We start from the raw sequence: 23,555 nt of genomic DNA, 5'->3' as shown, positions 1-23,555 counted from the left end.
CCTTGTTATGCTAAGGGGGCCCAGCCTGAAGGCCAGTTAGGGGGATATTTGGGGTTGAGTGATTATTTGTACCCTTGGTACCCCTGGAAGTGTGACTGTTATGTCATGTTTCTATGCTTGACCATCATATTCTTGGAACCAGAGGTAACTGATCCAACACTGCACTGATATATCTGTAGCATCTCTATGAGGGGGCAGGAGCCCAACAAGTGTGAGAATCACTTCTCTATGGACAATAACAACGCATTTCCAACCTAAAAGTATTACTTTACTTAGAGAAGGAATGTTCTGTGGATACTTCAGATGTCACCAGTGCAAATATTTCCTTCTCTTGGGATATTCACCTTAGATAAAGTCCCTCAGATGAGTCCAGACCAGGGGGTATTTCCTCTTTGTAATCTGCTGTCTCTATGGATCCCTAAACCCATGTGATTGACTCTCTTTAGAGGGAGGAATTCAAAAAAGATTTAAGAAGCTGCTGGGCAAAAAGGGAGACAAGAGTTGAAACCTGATCAGCATCCGAGGAGCATAAAGAGCCCAGAGATAAAACAGATTAAAGGGATAACCTTAATTGAAATCCCTTTATGGTGGGTTTAGAGGGGTGGACAATAGAACTGAGGCATGTTCCACCTTTTAACTTTTGACTCCTTGGTATCCAAATGCAAATATTCCGAGAGGCAAATCCTGTTTAGAGCAGGAGCCATAAGTGGGATATGAGGGTATTTAGCTGGGTATTAGGGAATTAAGACTCCAAAGATAAAATATTCTTCCAGAAAATCCTCCCTGCAAGATGTTGTCAGCTAAACGCTACTGATACATCACACTGATTGTAAGCTCTTGTGTGCAAGCTCCTCTAATCATATGATCCCTAGTGTGAAATAAAATATCATTGTAACAGTCACTCGCTATAATAAGGATGATGAGGGTGCAACTGATACAGCCTTGTATGCCTCTATCATATACATTATTTATCTATCTATCTATCTATCTATCTATCTATCTATCTATCTATCTATCTATCTATAATTATATAACTCTGGGAAATAGAGTAAATTCTCTTTAAATTTGTTTTTTTCAACTACAGCAAACATTTTCTGATATAGTCCATGTTCTCTTACTGCAAATGAATTTTGTCTTGGATGTAGTGTGGACTTTTAAATTCATGTAGTCATATTTTGATTTCTGAAACCCTTATATTTTAATATTCACAACTAAGATTAATTAATCTGAAGTGGTATTAATAATATCTCTTATTTTTAAAACCTTCTTCCCATAATAGTTCCAACAGGAGGAACCTATAGGACTGACATTACCTATTGTAAATCAGAAAAGAAGGGAGACAACAGATAAATATATTTATGGCGTTGGAAGAGAAGTTTCTTAGATTATAATGTGTTTCTGTACAATGGATTGGTTTTTAATTCTCTAGGAATGTCTTTTAATATCTAGACAAGAAATAATTTTATCTCCAGCATCTAACCTGATATCTTACTCAGGATTGGTATATTTGTTTTATCCATTCAACCATTCAAAATCATCTGGAATGTGCGGACTCACATTTTCTTTCAATCTTGACAATGACATTTTTATTATTTTTTTATTCTCCCACAAGAATTCATTAAAGGCTTTATCCAAAATTATTATATCTCTATTTTCAACTAGTAAGGGAAGAGTAATCAAATGATACAAAGGTTTTGAAAAGATCAGCATGTTAAAGAAACCTACTTGTCCATTTCAGCAGAAGACATTAGACCATTTACAACATTGTGATCCCATATAATTAACATTCAGGAAAATCATTTTAATATTGTATACATTATAAAAATCTTTAGGTATGCAAATATAAATACCCCTTCATCTTAGGATAAATTATATTTATATTTGTTTAAAGCCATTGTGAAACCTTTTCAGAAATATTTGGACATTATTTTTGGACATTATGTATGTATCTAGAGGTGTGGCTGTACAACACTTTTATAAACTGAACAAGGCTTCTATCGAATGGTTGATTAGTCGAACGATTTTTAGTTTGAATCGTTCAATTTGAAGGTCGTGGTGGAAGGTTGAAGTAGCCCATTCGATGGTCGAAGTAGCCATATTCGACGATTCGAAATTCGAACTATTTTTCCTCTATTCCTTCGAACTAAGTAAATGGGCCCCAAAGAATGTATTTAGAGGTGTGGCTATACAACACTTTTATAAACTGAATAAGGCTTCCAAAGTATTGTTTGGCTTTTGAACCAATAAAAGTAAATATACAAATGCTAAAACTATAATATTATTAATACTGATAGAAATCCCATGGAAAATATCTGACAATTTTAACATTAAAATAAGAGTATCTAGAGGGATGTTAAACAGCAGTGGGGAAAGGGAGCAACCTAGTCTGATCCCTTATTGATTCCTACAATAAGGGGAAGAAATCTCACCAGCCACCAATATCTGGGTTGTGGAATAACTGTAAATATGTTTGATTCATTCTATGAAACGGTCTTTGACATTGTCTCATGCTTGGCGCTGTGGCTTAGTTGGTAAAAAGGTAAAGTTCCACTCTCAGCAGTGCCTTTATTTAACAGCTTCGCCCTACATCCTTCACTCTATGTTAGTAATATCAATAGAACATTCTTCATATATAGATGGGACCACAAAACAACAATGTAAAATGAGGGAAAACTTAAAATCAGGAGATGTAAAATGGGAGTTCTACTGTATATAAATCTGGAAAATAGAGTAAATTCTCTTTAAATTAGTTGTTTCCACTATAGCAAACATTTTCTGATATAGGCCATGTTCTCTTACTGCAAATGAATATTGTCTTGGATGTAGTGTGGACTTTTCTATTCATGTAGTCATATTTTGATTTCTGAAACCCTGATATTTTAAAATTCACAGCTAAAAAATGTAATGGGATTCATTTATCTGAAGTGGTATCAATAATATCTCGTGTTGTAAAACCTTCTTCCCATAATAGTTCCAACAGGAGGAACCTATAGGACTAACATTACCTAATGTGAATCATAAAAAAAGGGAGACAACTGATAAATATATTTATAGTATTGGAAGAGAAGTTTCTTAGATTATAATTTGTTTCTGTACAATGGATTGGTTTTTAATTTTCTAGGAATATTTTTTCATTTAATATATAATATATTGTCCATTCAACCATTCAAAATCATCTGGAATGTGCGGACTCACATTTTCTAAAACCAGTCAGACTCAAACATCCATTGGAGAATTAAGCTTTCAATCTTGACAATGACATTTTTATTATTGTTTTATTCTCCCACAAGAATTCATTAAAGGCTTTATCCAAAGTTATTATATCTCTATTTTCAACTAGTAAGGGGAATAGTAATCAAATGATACAAAGGTTTTGAAAAGATCAGCATGTTAACGAAACCTACTTGTCCATTTCAGCAGAAGACATTAGACCATTTACAACATTGTGATACCATATAATTAACATTCAGGAAAATCATTTTAATATTGTATACATTATACAAATCTTTAGGTTTACAAATATAAATACCCTTTCGTCTTAGGATAATTTATATTTAAATTTGTTTAAAAGCCATTGTGAAACCTTTTCAGAAATATTTACAATTTCTGTTTTTTGGACATTATGTATGTATCTAGAGGTGTGGCTATACAACACTTTTATAAACTGAACAAGGCTTCCAAAGAATTGTTTGGCCTTTGAACCAATAAAAGTAAATATACAAATGCTAAAAATATAATATTATTAATACTGATAGAAATCCCATGGAAAATATCTGACAGTTTTAACATTAAAATAAGAGTCTCTAGAGGGATGTTAAACAGCAGTGGGGAAAGGGAGCAACCTAGTCTGATTCCTTTGAAAAATACAATAAGGGGAAGAAATCTCACCAGCCACCAATATCTGGGTTGTGGAATCACTGTATAAATGTTTGATTCATTCTATGAAAGGGCCTTTAGATTCAAAAGAATTTAAGCTGTAATTGAATGAGTCCCATAATAAATGATCAAATGTTTTTCTTGAGGTCCATAGTGTACTAACAAGAATGTGTTGTGCTTGTATCTAGGTCCTTTGGTGGCCATCCTGCCTCTTCTGCCTCAGCTAGATCACACCTGCTCTCTACATTCAAACACACTTACTTCTAGACATTTTTGTACACTCGCTGTACTGTGGTTTTTTTGCCTATAAATTGGGGCATGTAATAAAAGTCGAATAGAGCAAAAAAAATTGCACAAATAATAAAATTTCACATTTTGCAGTGTAATATTTTGAAATGTAATTGTTCATTGCGAATTTTGATTATGCATTGCCAACTTTTATGAGCTGTGTTGTAATTGTCTGGAGCAAACATAACTTTTTCATTAAGAAGTTTGAGTACATTTACTGCGTATTAGCAAAGGTTCTTCAACTGTCGGAAGAGGTTGTTATTAAGCAGTTTCCGGTTTGCCGAAGCTATATTAAATTAGAATATGTTGCAAATGGTGGATGTTCAGCAAATATAAATGAGGGTTCCAATTAGATTTAGCATTCAGGCAAATCCTTAGCAATGGATTCAATATTTAACAAAATTGGACGTTTTTTATTAATTGCATTGTTATTACATAGAATGCGTTAGCTTTGGATTGTAGAACCTTTGGAAGAGAAGATAGGTAAAATACAAGCTTTGACACATCCCTGACCTACCCCTCTTCTTCATAGATAGTAAGCTATTTAAAGTAGGGGCCTCATGCCAATCATGTATTGAAAAGTAGAGTGGTTATGCTACCATTTTGCAAAGCTCTTTACTTTTGAGGTGTTATTTGAATAATATACATTTTATATGACTCAACCGTGTAAGAAATACCACAAAAATTATCTGCAAACAGAAAATGGCAAAAGAGAAATCGCTGATAGCAGACGAGGTGGCCGAGTGGTTAAGGCGATGGACTGCTAATCCATTGTGCTCTGCACGCGTGGGTTCGAATCCCATCCTCGTCGAGAGTAGTTTTCATTAAGAAAATGTTTTAAACTGAACTTATGAATAGAAAGATTGAATGAGCAAACCTAAAGCAGCTGCATTGTCCATACAATCATGCAATGATGTGATCTGATTAGGGAAAACTTGTGTCTTCTCTCCTTTCTCTCCATGTGCTGAGAAATGGACATTGGCAGAGGAAGTTCTCAGTTTTGAAAGGATTCAGTGTAGTCCAATAGAAGTGCAGAGTCAGACATTACCCAAATGGTCAGACTGACTTTTAGTTAAATATCACTGGAGAAGTTTTTCATTTTTTTACTTACATGTCAGTATATCAAGCTTGGCGCTGTGGCTTAGTTGGTTAAAGCGCCTGTCTAGTAAACAGGAGATCCTGAGTTCGAATCTCAGCAGTGCCTCAGTTTTCAATGCAGGCAAACTTTGCCGATTTCCAATTTATCAATGGACAGTAATGATGGGCAAATATGTTTTGCTTCGCCGGAAAATTCGCGAAACGCCAATTTTGATACCGGTGTCAAAATTGACGCCAGCAACAATTCTGATGCCAGCGACATTTGACGCTCATTAAAGTCAATGGCCATCCATTTAATTGATGCTGGCGTCGGAATTGTTGCTGGCATTGGAATTGTTGACGGTGGCAAAAATAATTTTTGCCGGCAAATTTTCGTGGCAATTTCACAAATTTATTTGTCAGCAACGAAACACTCAGGTTCGCCGCAAATTCGCACCTGCTGAATAAATTTGCCCATCACTACCAGACAGTGACATTTTTTAAATTCTGCCAATGACTCAAGCAAACAGTTTATGTTTCCTTGGACAGTCCACATGAAGTGACAAGTAAAACCTTTCACTTTCTCTAAAGCAGGGGTCATCCTGGTCCAATAGAAGTGCAGAACATCCTGCAGAGTCAGACATTCCCAAGTGGTTAGACTTTTAGTTAAATCTCACTGGAGAGTTTTTTCATTTTTTTATTTACATGTAACTGTGTCATGCTTGGCGCTGTGGCTTAGTTGGTTAAAGCGCCTGTCTAGTAAACAGGAGATCCTGAGTTCGAATCTCAGCAGTGCCTCAGTTTTCATGGCAGGCAAACTTTGCCAATTTCCAATTTACCAATGGAAGGCCAGACAGTAGTGATAGTGAATCAGGGAAATAGAGTAAATTCTCTTTAAATGAGTTTTTTCCACAAACATTTTCTGATATAGAAAATATGTAGTCATATTTTGATTTCTGAAACCCTGATATTTTAAAATTCAAAGCTAAAAAATTCAATGGGATTAATTTATCTGAAGTGGTATCAATAATATCTCATATTTGTAAAACCTTCTTCCCATAATAGTTCCAACAGGAGGAACCTATAGGACTGACATTACATAATGTCAATCAGAAAAAAAGGGAGACAACTGATAAATATATTTATAGTATTGGAAGAGAAGTTTCTTAGATTATAATGAGTTTCTGTACAATGGATTGGTTTTTAATTCTCTAGTAATGTCTTTTCATTTAATATATAGACAAGAAATAATTTTATCTCCAGCATCTAACCTGATATCTTACTCAGGATTGGTATATTTGTTTTGTCCATTCAACCATTCAAAATCATCTGGAATGTGCGGACTCACATTTTCTAAAGCCAGTCAGACTCAAACAACCGTTGGAGAATTAAGCTTTCAATCTTGATATTGACATTTTTATTATTGTTTTATTCTCCCACAAGAATTCAATAAAGGCTTTATCCAAAATCATTATATCTCTATTTTCAACTAGTAAGGGGAGAGTACTCAAATGATACAAAGGTTTTGAAAAGATCAGCATGTTAAAGAACCTACTTGTCCATTTCAGCAGAAGACATTAGACCATTTACAACATTGTGATACCATATAATTAACATTCAGGAAAATCATTTTAATGTTGTATACATTAGACAAATCTTTAGGTATAAAAATATAAATACCCTTTGGTCTTAGGATAATTTATATTTAAATTTGTTTAAAGCCATTGTGAAAACTTTTCAGAAATATTTACAATTTCTGTTTTTTGGACATTATGGGGCACATTTACCTAGGGTTGAATATCGAGGGTTAATTAACCCTCGATATTCGACCGTCAAAGTAAAATCCTTCGACTTTGAATATCGAAGTCGAAGGATTTACCTCTATAATCGTTCGATCGAACAATTAAATCCTTCGTATCGAACGATTCGAAGGATTTTAATCCATCGATCGAAGGATATTCCTTCGATCAGAAAATTGTTAGGAAGCCTATGGGGACCTTCCCCTTAGGCTAACATTGGCCTCGGTAGGTTTTAGGTGGCGGACTAGGGGGTCGAAGGATTTTTTAAAAAGACAGTACTTCGACTATCGAATGGTTGAATAGTCGAACGATTTTTAGTTCGAATCGTTCGATTCGAAGGTCGTAGTGGAAGGTCGAAGTAGCCCATTCGATGGTCGAAGTAGCCATATTCGACCATTCGAAAATTCGAACTATTTTTCCTCTTTTCCTTCGAACTAAGTAAATGGGCCCCAAAGAATGTATTTAGAGGTGTGGCTATACAACACTTTTATAAACTGAATAAGGCTTCCAAAGAATTGTTTGGCTTTTGAACTAATAAAAGTAAATATACAAATGCTAAAACTATAATATTATTAATACTGATAGAAATCCCATGGAAAATATATGACAGTTTTAACATTAAAATAAGAGTCTCTAGAGGGATGTTAAACAGCAGTGGGGAAAGGGAGCAACCTAGTCTGATCCCTTATTGATTCCTACAATAAGGGGAAGAAATCTCACCAGCCACCAATATCTGGGTTGTGGAATAACTGTAAATATGTTTGATTCATTCTATGAAACGGTCTTTGACGTTGCCTCATGCTTGGCGCTGTGGCTTAGTTGGTAAAAGCGCCTGTCTCGTAAACAGGCGATCCTGAGTTCGACTCTCAGCAGTGCCTTTATTTAACAGCTTCGCCCTACATCCTTCACTCTATGTTAGTAATATCAATAGAACATTCTTCATATATAGATGGGACCACACCCTACATCCTTCACTCTATGTTAGTAATATCAATAGAACATTCTTCATATATAGATGGGACCACAAAACAACAATGTAAAATGAGGGAAAACTTAAAATCAGGAGATGTAAAATGGGAGTTCTACTGTATATAAATCTGGAAAATAGAGTAAATTCTCTTTAAATTAGTTGTTTCCACTATAGCAAACATTTTCTGATATAGGCCATGTTCTCTTACTGCAAATGAATATTGTCTTGGATGTAGTGTGGACTTTTCTATTCATGTAGTCATATTTTGATTTCTGAAACCCTGATATTTTAAAATTCACAGCTAAAAAATGTAATGGGATTCATTTATCTGAAGTGGTATCAATAATATCTCGTGTTGTAAAACCTTCTTCCCATAATAGTTCCAACAGGAGGAACCTATAGGACTAACATTACCTAATGTGAATCATAAAAAAAGGGAGACAACTGATAAATATATTTATAGTATTGGAAGAGAAGTTTCTTAGATTATAATTTGTTTCTGTACAATGGATTGGTTTTTAATTTTCTAGGAATATTTTTTCATTTAATATATAATATATTGTCCATTCAACCATTCAAAATCATCTGGAATGTGCGGACTCACATTTTCTAAAACCAGTCAGACTCAAACATCCATTGGAGAATTAAGCTTTCAATCTTGACAATGACATTTTTATTATTGTTTTATTCTCCCACAAGAATTCATTAAAGGCTTTATCCAAAGTTATTATATCTCTATTTTCAACTAGTAAGGGAATAGTAATCAAATGATACAAAGGTTTTGAAAAGATCAGCATGTTAACGAAACCTACTTGTCCATTTCAGCAGAAGACATTAGACCATTTACAACATTGTGATACCATATAATTAACATTCAGGAAAATCATTTTAATATTGTATACATTATACAAATCTTTAGGTTTACAAATATAAATACCCTTTCGTCTTAGGATAATTTATATTTAAATTTGTTTAAAAGCCATTGGGAAACCTTTTCAGAAATATTTACAATTTCTGTTTTTTGGACATTATGTATGTATCTAGAGGTGTGGCTATACAACACTTTTATAAACTGAACAAGGCTTCCAAAGAATTGTTTGGCCTTTGAACCAATAAAAGTAAATATACAAATGCTAAAAATATAATATTATTAATACTGATAGAAATCCCATGGAAAATATCTGACAGTTTTAACATTAAAATAAGAGTCTCTAGAGGGATGTTAAACAGCAGTGGGGAAAGGGAGCAACCTAGTCTGATTCCTTTGAAAAATACAATAAGGGGAAGAAATCTCACCAGCCACCAATATCTGGGTTGTGGAATCACTGTATAAATGTTTGATTCATTCTATGAAAGGGCCTTTAGATTCAAAAGAATTTAAGCTGTAATTGAATGAGTCCCATAATAAATGATCAAATGTTTTTCTTGAGGTCCATAGTGTACTAACAAGAATGTGTTGTGCTTGTATCTAGGTCCTTTGGTGGCCATCCTGCCTCTTCTGCCTCAGCTAGATCACACCTGCTCTCTACATTCAAACACACTTACTTCTAGACATTTTTGTACACTCGCTGTACTGTCGGTTTTTTTGCCTATAAATTGGGGCATGTAATAAAAGTCGAATAGAGCAAAAAAAATTGCACAAATAATAAAATTTCACATTTTGAAATGTAATTGTTCATTGCGAATTTTGATTATGCATTGCCAACTTTTATGAGCTGTGTTGTAATTGTCTGGAGCAAACATAACTTTTTCATTAAGAAGTTTGAGTACATTTACTGCGTATTAGCAAAGGTTCTTCAACTGTCGGAAGAGGTTGTTATTAAGCAGTTTCCGGTTTGCCGAAGCTATATTAAATTAGAATATGTTGCAAATGGTGGATGTTCAGCAAATATAAATGAGGGTTCCAATTAGATTTAGCATTCAGGCAAATCCTTAGCAATGGATTCAATATTTAACAAAATTGGACGTTTTTTATTAATTGCATTGTTATTACATAGAATGCGTTAGCTTTGGATTGTAGAACCTTTGGAAGAGAAGATAGGTAAAATACAAGCTTTGACACATCCCTGACCTACCCCTCTTCTTCATAGATAGTAAGCTATTTAAAGTAGGGGCCTCATGCCAATCATGTATTGAAAAGTAGAGTGGTTATGCTACCATTTTGCAAAGCTCTTTACTTTTGAGGTGTTATTTGAATAATATACATTTTATATGACTCAACCGTGTAAGAAATACCACAAAAATTATCTGCAAACAGAAAATGGCAAAAGAGAAACCGCTGATAGCAGACGAGGTGGCCGAGTGGTTAAGGCGATGGACTGCTAATCCATTGTGCTCTGCACGCGTGGGTTCGAATCCCATCCTCGTCGAGAGTAGTTTTCATTAAGAAAATGTTTTAAACTGAACTTATGAATAGAAAGATTGAATGAGCAAACCTAAAGCAGCTGCATTGTCCATACAATCATGCAATGATGTGATCTGATTAGGGAAAACTTGTGTCTTCTCTCCTTTCTCTCCATGTGCTGAGAAATGGACATTGGCAGAGGAAGTTCTCAGTTTTGAAAGGATTCAGTGTAGTCCAATAGAAGTGCAGAGTCAGACATTACCCAAATGGTCAGACTGACTTTTAGTTAAATATCACTGGAGAAGTTTTTCATTTTTTTACTTACATGTCAGTATATCAAGCTTGGCGCTGTGGCTTAGTTGGTTAAAGCGCCTGTCTAGTAAACAGGAGATCCTGAGTTCGAATCTCAGCAGTGCCTCAGTTTTCAATGCAGGCAAACTTTGCCGATTTCCAATTTATCAATGGACAGTAATGATGGGCAAATATGTTTTGCTTCGCCGGAAAATTCGCGAAACGCCAATTTTGATACCGGTGTCAAAATTGACGCCAGCAACAATTCTGATGCCAGCGACATTTGACGCTCATTAAAGTCAATGGCCATCCATTTAATTGATGCTGGCGTCGGAATTGTTGCTGGCATTGGAATTGTTGACGGTGGCAAAAATAATTTTTGCCGGCAAATTTTCGTGGCAATTTCACAAATTTATTTGTCAGCAACGAAACACTCAGGTTCGCCGCAAATTCGCACCTGCTGAATAAATTTGCCCATCACTACCAGACAGTGACATTTTTTAAATTCTGCCAATGACTCAAGCAAACAGTTTATGTTTCCTTGGACAGTCCACATGAAGTGACAAGTAAAACCTTTCACTTTCTCTAAAGCAGGGGTCATCCTGGTCCAATAGAAGTGCAGAACATCCTGCAGAGTCAGACATTCCCAAGTGGTTAGACTTTTAGTTAAATCTCACTGGAGAGTTTTTTCATTTTTTTATTTACATGTAACTGTGTCATGCTTGGCGCTGTGGCTTAGTTGGTTAAAGCGCCTGTCTAGTAAACAGGAGATCCTGAGTTCGAATCTCAGCAGTGCCTCAGTTTTCATGGCAGGCAAACTTTGCCAATTTCCAATTTACCAATGGAAGGCCAGACAGTAGTGATAGTGAATCAGGGAAATAGAGTAAATTCTCTTTAAATGAGTTTTTTTCCACAAACATTTTCTGATATAGAAAATATGTAGTCATATTTTGATTTCTGAAACCCTGATATTTTAAAATTCAAAGCTAAAAAATTCAATGGGATTAATTTATCTGAAGTGGTATCAATAATATCTCATATTTGTAAAACCTTCTTCCCATAATAGTTCCAACAGGAGGAACCTATAGGACTGACATTACATAATGTCAATCAGAAAAAAAGGGAGACAACTGATAAATATATTTATAGTATTGGAAGAGAAGTTTCTTAGATTATAATGAGTTTCTGTACAATGGATTGGTTTTTAATTCTCTAGTAATGTCTTTTCATTTAATATATAGACAAGAAATAATTTTATCTCCAGCATCTAACTGATATCTTACTCAGGATTGGTATATTTGTTTTGTCCATTCAACCATTCAAAATCATCTGGAATGTGCGGACTCACATTTTCTAAAGCCAGTCAGACTCAAACAACCGTTGGAGAATTAAGCTTTCAATCTTGATATTGACATTTTTATTATTGTTTTATTCTCCCACAAGAATTCAATAAAGGCTTTATCCAAAATCATTATATCTCTATTTTCAACTAGTAAGGGGAGAGTACTCAAATGATACAAAGGTTTTGAAAAGATCAGCATGTTAAAGAACCTACTTGTCCATTTCAGCAGAAGACATTAGACCATTTACAACATTGTGATACCATATAATTAACATTCAGGAAAATCATTTTAATGTTGTATACATTAGACAAATCTTTAGGTATAAAAATATAAATACCCTTTGGTCTTAGGATAATTTATATTTAAATTTGTTTAAAGCCATTGTGAAAACTTTTCAGAAATATTTACAATTTCTGTTTTTTGGACTTATGTATGTATCTAGAGGTGTGGCTATACAACACTTTTATAAACTGAACAAGGCTTCCAAAGAATTGTTTGGCCTTTGAATACACCAATAAAAGTAAATATACAAATGCTAAAAATATAATATTATTAATACTGATAGAAATCCCATGGAAAATATCTGACAGTTTTAACATTAAAATAAGAGTCTCTAGAGGGATGTTAAACAGCAGTGGGGAAAGGGAGCAACTAGTCTGATTCCTTTGAAAAATACAATAAGGGCGAAGAAATCTCACCAGCCACCAATATCTGGGTTGTGGAATCACTGTATAAATGTTTGATTCATTCTATGAAAGGGCCTTTAGATTCAAAAGAATTTAAGCTGTAATTGAATGAGTCCCATAATAAATGATCAAATGTTTTTCTTGAGGTCCATAGTGTACTAACAAGAATGTGTTGTGCTTGTATCTAGGTCCTTTGGTGGCCATCCTGCCTCTTCTGCCTCAGCTAGATCACACCTGCTCTCTACATTCAAACACACTTACTTCTAGACATTTTGTACACTCGCTGTACTGTGGTTTTTTTGCCTATAAATTGGGGCATGTAAATAAAAGTCGAATAGAGCAAAAAAATTGCACAAATAATAAAATTTCACATTTTGCAGTGTAATATTTTGAAATGTAATTGTTCATTGCGAATTTTTGATTATGCATTGCCAACTTTTATGAGCTGTGTTGTAATTGTCTGGAGCAAACATAACTTTTTCATTAAGAAGTTTGAGTACATTTACTGCGTATTAGCAAAGGTTCTTCAACTGTCGGAAGAGGTTGTTATTAAGCAGTTTCCGGTTTGCCGAAGCTATATTAAATTAGAATATGTTGCAAATGGTGGATGTTCAGCAAATATAAATGAGGGTTCCAATTAGATTTAGCATTCAGGCAAATCCTTAGCAATGGATTCAATATTTAACAAAATTGGACGTTTTTTATTAATTGCATTGTTATTACATAGAATGCGTTAGCTTTGGATTGTAGAACCTTTGGAAGAGAAGATAGGTAAAATACAAGCTTTGACACATCCCTGACCTACCCCTCTTCTTCATAGATAGTAAGCTATTTAAAGTAGGGGCCTCATGCCAATCATGTATTGAAAAGTAGAGTGGTTATGCTACCATTTTGCAAAGCTCTTTACTTTTGAGGTGTTATTTGAATAATATACATTTTATATGACTCAACCGTGTAAGAAATACCACAAAAATTATCTGCAAACAGAAAATGGCAAAAGAGAAATCGCTGATAGCAGACGAGGTGGCCGAGTGGTTAAGGCGATGGACTGCTAATCCATTGTGCTCTGCACGCGTGGGTTCGAATCCCATCCTCGTCGAGAGTAGTTTTCATTAAGAAAATGTTTTAAACTGAACTTATGAATAGAAAGATTGAATGAGCAAACCTAAAGCAGCTGCATTGTCCATACAATCATGCAATGATGTGATCTGATTAGGGAAAACTTGTGTCTTCTCTCCTTTCTCTCCATGTGCTGAGAAATGGACATTGGCAGAGGAAGTTCTCAGTTTTGAAAGGATTCAGTGTAGTCCAATAGAAGTGCAGAGTCAGACATTACCCAAATGGTCAGACTGACTTTTAGTTAAATATCACTGGAGAAGTTTTTCATTTTTTTACTTACATGTCAGTATATCAAGCTTGGCGCTGTGGCTTAGTTGGTTAAAGCGCCTGTCTAGTAAACAGGAGATCCTGAGTTCGAATCTCAGCAGTGCCTCAGTTTTCAATGCAGGCAAACTTTGCCGATTTCCAATTTATCAATGGACAGTAATGATGGGCAAATATGTTTTGCTTCGCCGGAAAATTCGCGAAACGCCAATTTTGATACCGGTGTCAAAATTGACGCCAGCAACAATTCTGATGCCAGCGACATTTGACGCTCATTAAAGTCAATGGCCATCCATTTAATTGATGCTGGCGTCGGAATTGTTGCTGGCATTGGAATTGTTGACGGTGGCAAAAATAATTTTTGCCGGCAAATTTTCGTGGCAATTTCACAAATTTATTTGTCAGCAACGAAACACTCAGGTTCGCCGCAAATTCGCACCTGCTGAATAAATTTGCCCATCACTACCAGACAGTGACATTTTTTAAATTCTGCCAATGACTCAAGCAAACACTTTATGTTTCCTTGGACAGTCCACATGAAGTGACAAGTAAAACCTTTCACTTTCTCTAAAGCAGGGGTCATCCTGGTCCAATAGAAGTGCAGAACATCCTGCAGAGTCAGACATTCCCAAGTGGTTAGACTTTTAGTTAAATCTCACTGGAGAGTTTTTTCATTTTTTTATTTACATGTAACTGTGTCATGCTTGGCGCTGTGGCTTAGTTGGTTAAAGCGCCTGTCTAGTAAACAGGAGACCTGAGTTCGAATCTCAGCAGTGCCTCAGTTTTCATGGCAGGCAAACTTTGCCAATTTCCAATTTACCAATGGAAGGCCAGACAGTAGTGATAGTGAATCAGGGAAATAGAGTAAATTCTCTTTAAATGAGTTTTTTCCACAAACATTTTCTGATATAGAAAATATGTAGTCATATTTTGATTTCTGAAACCCTGATATTTTAAAATTCAAAGCTAAAAAATTCAATGGGATTAATTTATCTGAAGTGGTATCAATAATATCTCATATTTGTAAAACCTTCTTCCCATAATAGTTCCAACAGGAGGAACCTATAGGACTGACATTACATAATGTCAATCAGAAAAAAAGGGAGACAACTGATAAATATATTTATAGTATTGGAAGAGAAGTTTCTTAGATTATAATGAGTTTCTGTACAATGGATTGGTTTTTAATTCTCTAGTAATGTCTTTTCATTTAATATATAGACAAGAAATAATTTTATCTCCAGCATCTAACCTGATATCTTACTCAGGATTGGTATATTTGTTTTGTCCATTCAACCATTCAAAATCATCTGGAATGTGCGGACTCACATTTTCTAAAGCCAGTCAGACTCAAACAACCGTTGGAGAATTAAGCTTTCAATCTTGATATTGACATTTTTATTATTGTTTTATTCTCCCAAAAGAATTCAATAAAGGCTTTATCCAAAATTATTATATCTCTATTTTCAACTAGTAAGGGGAGAGTACTCAAATGATACAAAGGTTTTGAAAAGATCAGCATGTTAAAGAACCTACTTGTGCATTTCAGCAGAAGACATTAGACCATTTACAACATTGTGATACCATATAATTAACATTCAGGAAAATCATTTTAATGTTGTATACATTAGACAAATCTTTAGGTATAAAAATATAAATACCCTTTGGTCTTAGGATAATTTATATTTAAATGTGTTTAAAGCCATTGTGAAACCTTTTCAGAAATATTTACAATTTCTGTTTTTTGGACATTATGTATGTATCTAGAGGTGTGGCTATACAACACTTTTATAAACTGAACAAGGCTTCCAAAGAATTGTTTGGCCTTTGAACCAATAAAAGTAAATATACAAATGCTAAAAATATAATATTATTAATACTGATAGAAATCCCATGGAAAATATCTGACAGTTTTAACATTAAAATAAGAGTCTCTAGAGGGATGTTAAACAGCAGTGGGGAAAGGGAGCAACCTAGTCTGATTCCTTTGAAAAATACAATAAGGCGAAGAAATCTCACCAGCCACCAATATCTGGGTTGTGGAATCACTGTATAAATGTTTGATTCATTCTATGAAAGGGCCTTTAGATTCAAAAGAATTTAAGCTGTAATTGAATGAGTCCCATAATAAATGATCAAATGTTTTTCTTGAGGTCCATAGTGTACTAACAAGAATGTGTTGTGCTTGTATCTAGGTCCTTTGGTGGCCATCCTGCCTCTTCTGCCTCAGCTAGATCACACCTGCTCTCTACATTCAAACACACTTACTTCTAGACAGTTTTGTACACTCGCTGTACTGTGGTTTTTTTGCCTATAAATTGGGGCATGTAATAAAAGTCGAATAGAGCAAAAAAAATTGCACAAATAATAAAATTTCACATTTTGCAGTGTAATATTTTGAAATGTAATTGTTCATTGCGAATTTTGATTATGCATTGCCAACTTTTATGAGCTGTGTTGTAATTGTCTGGAGCAAACATAACTTTTTCATTAAGAAGTTTGAGTACATTTACTGCGTATTAGCAAAGGTTCTTCAACTGTCGGAAGAGGTTGTTATTAAGCAGTTTCCGGTTTGCCGAAGCTATATTAAATTAGAATATGTTGCAAATGGTGGATGTTCAGCAAATATAAATGAGGGTTCCAATTAGATTTAGCATTCAGGCAAATCCTTAGCAATGGATTCAATATTTAACAAAATTGGACGTTTTTTATTAATTGCATTGTTATTACATAGAATGCGTTAGCTTTGGATTGTAGAACCTTTGGAAGAGAAGATAGGTAAAATACAAGCTTTGACACATCCCTGACCTACCCCTCTTCTTCATAGATAGTAAGCTATTTAAAGTAGGGGCCTCATGCCAATCATGTATTGAAAAGTAGAGTGGTTATGCTACCATTTTGCAAAGCTCTTTACTTTTGAGGTGTTATTTGAATAATATACATTTTATATGACTCAACCGTGTAAGAAATACCACAAAAATTATCTGCAAACAGAAAATGGCAAAAGAGAAATCGCTGATAGCAGACGAGGTGGCCGAGTGGTTAAGGCGATGGACTGCTAATCCATTGTGCTCTGCACGCGTGGGTTCGAATCCCATCCTCGTCGAGAGTAGTTTTCATTAAGAAAATGTTTTAAACTGAACTTATGAATAGAAAGATTGAATGAGCAAACCTAAAGCAGCTGCATTGTCCATACAATCATGCAATGATGTGATCTGATTAGGGAAAACTTGTGTCTTCTCTCCTTTCTCTCCATGTGCTGAGAAATGGACATTGGCAGAGGAAGTTCTCAGTTTTGAAAGGATTCAGTGTAGTCCAATAGAAGTGCAGAGTCAGACATTACCCAAATGGTCAGACTGACTTTTAGTTAAATATCACTGGAGAAGTTTTTCATTTTTTTACTTACATGTCAGTATATCAAGCTTGGCGCTGTGGCTTAGTTGGTTAAAGCGCCTGTCTAGTAAACAGGAGATCCTGAGTTCGAATCTCAGCCGTGCCTCAGTTTTCAATGCAGGCAAACTTTGCCGATTTCCAATTTATCAATGGACAGTAATGATGGGCAAATATGTTTTGCTTCGCCGGAAAATTCGCGAAACGCCAATTTTGATACCGGTGTCAAAATTGACGCCAGCAACAATTCTGATGCCAGCGACATTTGACGCTCATTAAAGTCAATGGCCATCCATTTAATTGATGCTGGCGTCGGAATTGTTGCTGGCATTGGAATTGTTGACGGTGGCAAAAATAATTTTTGCCGGCAAATTTTCGTGGCAATTTCACAAATTTATTTGTCAGCAACGAAACACTCAGGTTCGCCGCAAATTCGCACCTGCTGAATAAATTTGCCCATCACTACCAGACAGTGACATTTTTTAAATTCTGCCAATGACTCAAGCAAACACTTTATGTTTCCTTGGACAGTCCACATGAAGTGACAAGTAAAACCTTTCACTTTCTCTAAAGCAGGGGTCATCCTGGTCCAATAGAAGTGCAGAACATCCTGCAGAGTCAGACATTCCCAAGTGGTTAGACTTTTAGTTAAATCTCACTGGAGAGTTTTTTCATTTTTTATTTACATGTAACTGTGTCATGCTTGGCGCTGTGGCTTAGTTGGTTAAAGCGCCTGTCTAGTAAACAGGAGATCCTGAGTTCGAATCTCAGCAGTGCCTCAGTTTTCATGGCAGGCAAACTTTGCCAATTTCCAATTTACCAATGGAAGGCCAGACAGTAGTGATAGTGAATCAGGGAAATAGAGTAAATTCTTTAAATGAGTTTTTTCCACAAACATTTTCTGATATAGAAAATATGTAGTCATATTTTGATTTCTGAAACCCTGATATTTTAAAATTCAAAGCTAAAAAATTCAATGGGATTAATTTATCTGAAGTGGTATCAATAATATCTCATATTTGTAAAACCTTCTTCCCATAATAGTTCCAACAGGAGGAACCTATAGGACTGACATTACATAATGTCAATCAGAAAAAAAGGGAGACAACTGATAAATATATTTATAGTATTGGAAGAGAAGTTTCTTAGATTATAATGAGTTTCTGTACAATGGATTGGTTTTTTAATTCTCTAGTAATGTCTTTTCATTTAATATATAGACAAGAAATAATTTTATCTCCAGCATCTAACCTGATATCTTACTCAGGATTGGTATATTTGTTTTGTCCATTCAACCATTCAAATCATCTGGAATGTGCGGACTCACATTTTCTAAAGCCAGTCAGACTCAAACAACCGTTGGAGAATTAAGCTTTCAATCTTGATATTGACATTTTATTATTGTTTTATTCTCCCAAAAGAATTCAATAAAGGCTTTATCCAAAATTATTATATCTCTATTTTCAACTAGTAAGGGGAGAGTACTCAAATGATACAAAGGTTTTGAAAAGATCAGCATGTTAAAGAACCTACTTGTGCATTTCAGCAGAAGACATTAGACCATTTACAACATTGTGATACCATATAATTTAACATTCAGGAAAATCATTTTAATGTTGTATACATTAGACAAATCTTTAGGTATAAAAATATAAATACCCTTTGGTCTTAGGATAATTTATATTTAAATGTGTTTAAAGCCATTGTGAAACCTTTTCAGAAATATTTACAATTTCTGTTTTTTGGACATTATGTATGTATCTAGAGGTGTGGCTATACAACACTTTTATAAACTGAACAAGGCTTCCAAAGAATTGTTTGGCCTTTGAACAATAAAAGTAAATATACAAATGCTAAAAATATAATATTATTAATACTGATAGAAATCCCATGGAAAATATCTGACAGTTTTAACATTAAAATAAGAGTCTCTAGAGGGATGTTAAACAGCAGTGGGGAAAGGGAGCAACCTAGTCTGATTCCTTTGAAAAATACAATAAGGGAAGAAATCTCACCAGCCACCAATATCTGGGTTGTGGAATCACTGTATAAATGTTTGATTCATTCTATGAAAGGGCCTTTAGATTCAAAAGAATTTAAGCTGTAATTGAATGAGTCCCATAATAAATGATCAAATGTTTTTCTTGAGGTCCATAGTGTACTAACAAGAATGTGTTGTGCTTGTATCTAGGTCCTTTGGTGGCCATCCTGCCTCTTCTGCCTCAGCTAGATCACACCTGCTCTCTACATTCAAACACACTTACTTCTAGACAGTTTTGTACACTCGCTGTACTGTGGTTTTTTTGCCTATAAATTGGGGCATGTAATAAAAGTCGAATAGAGCAAAAAAAATTGCACAAATAATAAAATTTCACATTTTGCAGTGTAATATTTTGAAATGTAATTGTTCATTGCGAATTTTGATTATGCATTGCCAACTTTTATGAGCTGTGTTGTAATTGTCTGGAGCAAACATAACTTTTTCATTAAGAAGTTTGAGTACATTTACTGCGTATTAGCAAAGGTTCTTCAACTGTCGGAAGAGGTTGTTATTAAGCAGTTTCCGGTTTGCCGAAGCTATATTAAATTAGAATATGTTGCAAATGGTGGATGTTCAGCAAATATAAATGAGGGTTCCAATTAGATTTAGCATTCAGGCAAATCCTTAGCAATGGATTCAATATTTAACAAAATTGGACGTTTTTTATTAATTGCATTGTTATTACATAGAATGCGTTAGCTTTGGATTGTAGAACCTTTGGAAGAGAAGATAGGTAAAATACAAGCTTTGACACATCCCTGACCTACCCCTCTTCTTCATAGATAGTAAGCTATTTAAAGTAGGGCCTCATGCCAATCATGTATTGAAAAGTAGAGTGGTTATGCTACCATTTTGCAAAGCTCTTTACTTTTGAGGTGTTATTTGAATAATATACATTTTATATGACTCAACCGTGTAAGAAATACCACAAAAAATTATCTGCAAACAGAAAATGGCAAAAGAGAAATCGCTGATAGCAGACGAGGTGGCCGAGTGGTTAAGGCGATGGACTGCTAATCCATTGTGCTCTGCACGCGTGGGTTCGAATCCCATCCTCGTCGAGAGTAGTTTTCATTAAGAAAATGTTTTAAACTGAACTTATGAATAGAAAAGATTGAATGAGCAAACCAAAAGCAGCTTCATTGTCCATACAATCATGCAATGATGTGATCTGATTAGGGAAAACTTGTGTCTTCTCTCCTTTCTCTCCATGTGCTGAGAAATGGACATTGGCAGAGGAAGTTCTCAGTTTTGAAAGGATTCAGTGTAGTCCAATAGAAGTGCAGAGTCAGACATTACCCAAATGGTCAGACTGACTTTTAGTTAAATATCACTGGAGAAGTTTTTTTATTTTTTTACTTACATGTCAGTATATCAAGCTTGGCGCTGTGGCTTAGTTGGTTAAAGCGCCTGTCTAGTAAACAGGAGATCCTGAGTTCGAATCTCAGCAGTGCCTCAGTTTTCAATGCAGGCAAACTTTGCCGATTTCCAATTTATCAATGGACAGTAATGATGGGCAAATATGTTTTGCTTCGCCGGAAAATTTCCGAAAACGCCAATTTTGATACCCGGTGTCAAAATTGACGCCAGCAACAATTCTGATGCCAGCGACATTTGACGCTCATTAAAGTCAAGGGCCCATCCATTTAATTGATGCTGGCGTCGGAATTGTTGCTGGCATTGGAATTGTTGACGGTGGCAAAAATAATTTTGCCGGCAAATTTTCGTGGCAATTTCACAAATTTATTTGTTCAGCAACGAAACACTAAAGGTTCGCCGCAAATTCGCACCTGCTGAATAAATTTTGCCCATCACTACCAGACAGTGACATTTTTTAAATTCTGCCAATGACTCAAGCAAACACTTTATGTTTCCTTGGACAGTCCACCATGAAGTGACAAGTAAAACCTTTCACTTTCTCAAAAGCGGGGTCATCCTGGTCCAATAGAAGTTGCAGAACATCCGGGCAGAGTCAGACATTCCCAAGTGGTTAGACTTTTAGTTAAATCTCACTGGAGAGTTTTTTAAATTTTTTTATTTACATGTAACTGTGTCATGCTTGGCGCTTGGCTTAGTTGGTTAAAGCCCCCTGTTTTAGTAAACAGGAGACCCTGAGTTCGAATCTCAGCAGTGCCTCAGTTTTCATGGCAGGCAAACTTTGCCAATTTCCAATTTACCAATGGAAGGCCAGACAGTAGTGATAGTGAATCAGGGAAATAGAGTAAATTCCCTTTAAATGAGTTTTTTCCACAAACATTTTCTGATATAGAAAATATGTAGTCATATTTTGATTTCTGAAACCCTGATATTTTAAAATTCAAAGCTAAAAAATTAAATGGGATTAATTTATCTGAAGTGGTAATCAATAATATCTCATATTTGTAAAACCTTCTTCCCATAATAGTTCCAACAGGAGGAACCTATAGGACTGACATTACATAATGTCAATCAGAAAAAAAGGGAGACAACTGATTAAATATATTTAATAGTATTGGAAGAGAAGTTTCTTAGATTATAATGAGTTTCTGTACAATGGATTGGTTTTTAATTCTCTAGTAATGTCTTTTCATTTAATATATAGACAAGAAATAATTTTATCTCCAGCATCTAACCTGATATCTTACTCAGGATTGGTATATTTGTTTGTCCATTCAACCATTCAAAATCATCTGGAATGTGCGGACTCACATTTTCTAAGCCAGTCAGACTAAACAACCGTTGGAGAATTAAGCTTTTCAATCTTGATATTGACATTTTTTTTTTGTTTTATTCTCCCAAAAGAATTCAATAAAGGCTTTATCCAAAATTATTATATCTCTATTTTCAACTAGTAAGGGGAGAGTACTCAAATGAAAACAAAGGTTTGAAAAGATCAGCATGTTAAAGAACCTACTTGTGCATTTCAGCAGAAGAATTAGACCATTTACAACATTGTGATACCATATAATTAACATTCAGGAAAATCATTTTAATTGTTGTATACATTAGACAAATCTTTAGGTATAAAAATATAAATACCCTTTGGTCTTAGGATAATTTATATTTAAATGTGTTTTAAAGCCATTGTGAAACCTTTTCAGAAATATTTACAATTTCTGTTTTTTGGACATTATGTATGTATCTAGAGGTGTGGCTATACAAAAACTTTTATAAACTGAACAAGGCTTCCAAAAGAATTGTTTGCCTTTGAACCAATAAAAGTAAATATACAAATGCTAAAAATAAATATTATTAATACTGATAGAAATCCCATGGAAAATATCTGACAGTTTTAACATTAAAATAAGAGTCTCTAGAGGGATGTTAAACAGCAGTGGGGGAAAGGGAGCAACCTAGTCTGATTCCTTTGAAAAAATACAATAAGGGAAGAAATCTCACCAGCCACCAATATCTGGGTTTTTGGAATCACTGTATAAATGTTTGATTCATTCTATGAAAGGGCCTTTAGATTCAAAAGAATTTAAGCTGTAATTGAATGAGTCCCATAATAAATGATCAAATGTTTTTCTTGAGGTCCATAGTGTACTAACAAGAATGTGTTGTGCTTGTATCTAGGTCCTTTGGTGGCCATCCTGCCTCTTCTGCCTCAGCTAGATCACACCTGCTCTCCTACATTCAAACACACTTACTTCTAGACAGTTTTGTACACTCGCTGTACTGTGGTTTTTTTGCCTATAAATTGGGGCATGTAATAAAAGTCGAAATAGAGCAAAAAAAATTGCACAAAAAATAAAATTTCACATTTTGCAGTGTAATATTTTGAAATTGTAATTGTTCATTTGCGAATTTTTGATTATGCATTGGGGCCCAAATTTTATGAGCTGTGTTGTAATTGTTCCTGGAGAAACATAACTTTTTCATTAAGAAGTTTGAGTACATTTACTGGCGTATTAGCAAAGGTTCTTCAACTGTCGGAAGAGGTTGTTATTAAGCAGTTTTCCGGTTTGCCGAAGCTATATTAAATTAGAATATGTTGCAAATGGTGGATGTTCAGCAAAATAAATGAGGGTTCCAATTAGATTTAGCATCAGGCAAATCCTTAGCAATGGATTCAATATTTAACAAAA

At 34.8% G+C, this 23,555-nt stretch overlaps 15 non-coding genes across 15 annotated transcripts; all 15 read left to right on the top strand.

The window, feature by feature from the left end:
- Nucleotides 1-4,893: 4,893 nt before the first annotated feature.
- trnas-gcu lies at nucleotides 4,894-4,975 on the top strand. Its single transcript has one exon. It is a non-coding gene; the product is annotated as a tRNA-Ser (tRNA).
- Nucleotides 4,976-5,294: 319 nt separating this feature from the next.
- Nucleotides 5,295-5,368, top strand: trnat-agu. Its single transcript has one exon. It is a non-coding gene; the product is annotated as a tRNA-Thr (tRNA).
- A 597-nt stretch (nucleotides 5,369-5,965) lies between these two features.
- trnat-agu lies at nucleotides 5,966-6,039 on the top strand. Its single transcript has one exon. It is a non-coding gene; the product is annotated as a tRNA-Thr (tRNA).
- Nucleotides 6,040-7,844: 1,805 nt separating this feature from the next.
- trnat-cgu lies at nucleotides 7,845-7,918 on the top strand. The gene has a single exon. It is a non-coding gene; the product is annotated as a tRNA-Thr (tRNA).
- A 2,379-nt stretch (nucleotides 7,919-10,297) lies between these two features.
- trnas-gcu lies at nucleotides 10,298-10,379 on the top strand. The gene has a single exon. It is a non-coding gene; the product is annotated as a tRNA-Ser (tRNA).
- Nucleotides 10,380-10,698: 319 nt separating this feature from the next.
- On the top strand, nucleotides 10,699-10,772 carry trnat-agu. Its single transcript has one exon. It is a non-coding gene; the product is annotated as a tRNA-Thr (tRNA).
- Nucleotides 10,773-11,369: 597 nt separating this feature from the next.
- trnat-agu lies at nucleotides 11,370-11,443 on the top strand. Its single transcript has one exon. It is a non-coding gene; the product is annotated as a tRNA-Thr (tRNA).
- A 2,248-nt stretch (nucleotides 11,444-13,691) lies between these two features.
- Nucleotides 13,692-13,773, top strand: trnas-gcu. Its single transcript has one exon. It is a non-coding gene; the product is annotated as a tRNA-Ser (tRNA).
- Nucleotides 13,774-14,092: 319 nt separating this feature from the next.
- trnat-agu lies at nucleotides 14,093-14,166 on the top strand. The gene has a single exon. It is a non-coding gene; the product is annotated as a tRNA-Thr (tRNA).
- Nucleotides 14,167-14,763: 597 nt separating this feature from the next.
- trnat-agu lies at nucleotides 14,764-14,836 on the top strand. The gene has a single exon. It is a non-coding gene; the product is annotated as a tRNA-Thr (tRNA).
- Nucleotides 14,837-17,081: 2,245 nt separating this feature from the next.
- trnas-gcu lies at nucleotides 17,082-17,163 on the top strand. The gene has a single exon. It is a non-coding gene; the product is annotated as a tRNA-Ser (tRNA).
- A 319-nt stretch (nucleotides 17,164-17,482) lies between these two features.
- On the top strand, nucleotides 17,483-17,556 carry trnat-agu. The gene has a single exon. It is a non-coding gene; the product is annotated as a tRNA-Thr (tRNA).
- A 596-nt stretch (nucleotides 17,557-18,152) lies between these two features.
- trnat-agu lies at nucleotides 18,153-18,226 on the top strand. Its single transcript has one exon. It is a non-coding gene; the product is annotated as a tRNA-Thr (tRNA).
- A 2,241-nt stretch (nucleotides 18,227-20,467) lies between these two features.
- Nucleotides 20,468-20,549, top strand: trnas-gcu. Its single transcript has one exon. It is a non-coding gene; the product is annotated as a tRNA-Ser (tRNA).
- A 321-nt stretch (nucleotides 20,550-20,870) lies between these two features.
- Nucleotides 20,871-20,944, top strand: trnat-agu. Its single transcript has one exon. It is a non-coding gene; the product is annotated as a tRNA-Thr (tRNA).
- The last annotated feature ends 2,611 nt before the right edge of the window (nucleotides 20,945-23,555 follow it).

The sequence above is a fragment of the Xenopus laevis genome, chromosome 3S (genome assembly GCF_017654675.1).
Source record: "Xenopus laevis strain J_2021 chromosome 3S, Xenopus_laevis_v10.1, whole genome shotgun sequence".
Classification (NCBI taxonomy): domain Eukaryota; kingdom Metazoa; phylum Chordata; class Amphibia; order Anura; family Pipidae; genus Xenopus; species Xenopus laevis.
This window is presented reverse-complemented; position numbering and strand designations above follow the sequence as displayed.